At 43.3% G+C, this 1,017-nt stretch overlaps 1 protein-coding gene across 1 annotated transcript in view; it reads left to right on the top strand.

Annotated features, from left to right (window-relative positions):
* WDR44 (WD repeat domain 44) overlaps positions 1–1,017 on the top strand; it is an 80,449-nt gene that overhangs the window by 73,532 nt on the left and 5,900 nt on the right. The window lies entirely within an intron of this gene.

Genomic DNA, 1,017 nt, shown 5'->3' on the forward strand with positions numbered 1-1,017 from the left:
CCTTGGGGACAGCAGTTTAAAGAAATGATAAAGTGATTAGAAAGCCCTATCTCCAAAGCGAATACTAAAGTTTCTAATTGTTATTTTCAGTGAATAAAATAATGCTTGCTTGGGAGCACCTGGCTGGCTCAGTCGGTGGACTGTGTGNTATCAAGAGTTGGATCCTTGGGGCACCTCGGTGGCTCAGTCAGTTAAGCGGCTGACTTCGGCTCAGGGCATGATCTCACAGCTTGAAGGCTCATGAGTTCAAGACCTGCACCAGGCTCTGTGCTGATAGCTCAGACCCTCTGTGTTTCTCTCTCTCTCTCTCTGTGTCTCTCTCTCTCTCTGTCCCTCCCCTGTTCACACTGTCTCTCTTTCTCTCTCTCTCAAAAATAAACATTCAAAAAAAAATTTTAAGTTAGATGCTCAACCAACTGANTTATTTATTTTGAGAGAGAGAGGGTGAGGGGGGGAGGGCCAGAGAGGGAGAGGGAGAGAATCCCAAGCAGGCTCTGCACCATCAGCACAGAACCTGTTGCTGGGCCCAAACCCACAAACGGTGAGATCTCGAACTGAGCCAAAATCAAGAGTCAAACATTCAACCAAATGAGCCACCCAGGTGCCCCTCAACCAGCCAAGCCCTCTTGGCCTCCTCAAGGTTTGAATTCAGGCCCCACATTGACTGTAGAGATTACTTAAAAATAAAATCTTAAAAAAATAAAAATGCTTGAAGAGTAATATTTATTCAATGGGATATACACATTTTAAATGTTATTTCTAATAGACGTTATGTTTTGAATCGCTAGTGAATTTTTCTTGATCTGGTAAAATGAAAGCTTTCTCTTGCCACATTTTTAGGATGACAGGTATTTTCTGAGTGGGTCATTGGATGGAAAGCTTCGCCTTTGGAACATACCTGACAAGAAAGTGGCTTTGTGGAATGAAGTAGATGGTCAAACAAAATTGATCACAGCTGCGAATTTCTGTCAGAATGGCAAATATGCAGTGATCGGGACATACGATGGCAGGTGTATT

Source organism: Crocuta crocuta, unplaced genomic scaffold (assembly GCF_008692635.1).
Source record: "Crocuta crocuta isolate KB4526 unplaced genomic scaffold, BGI_CrCroc_1.0 scaffold1269, whole genome shotgun sequence".
NCBI classification, from domain to species: domain Eukaryota; kingdom Metazoa; phylum Chordata; class Mammalia; order Carnivora; family Hyaenidae; genus Crocuta; species Crocuta crocuta.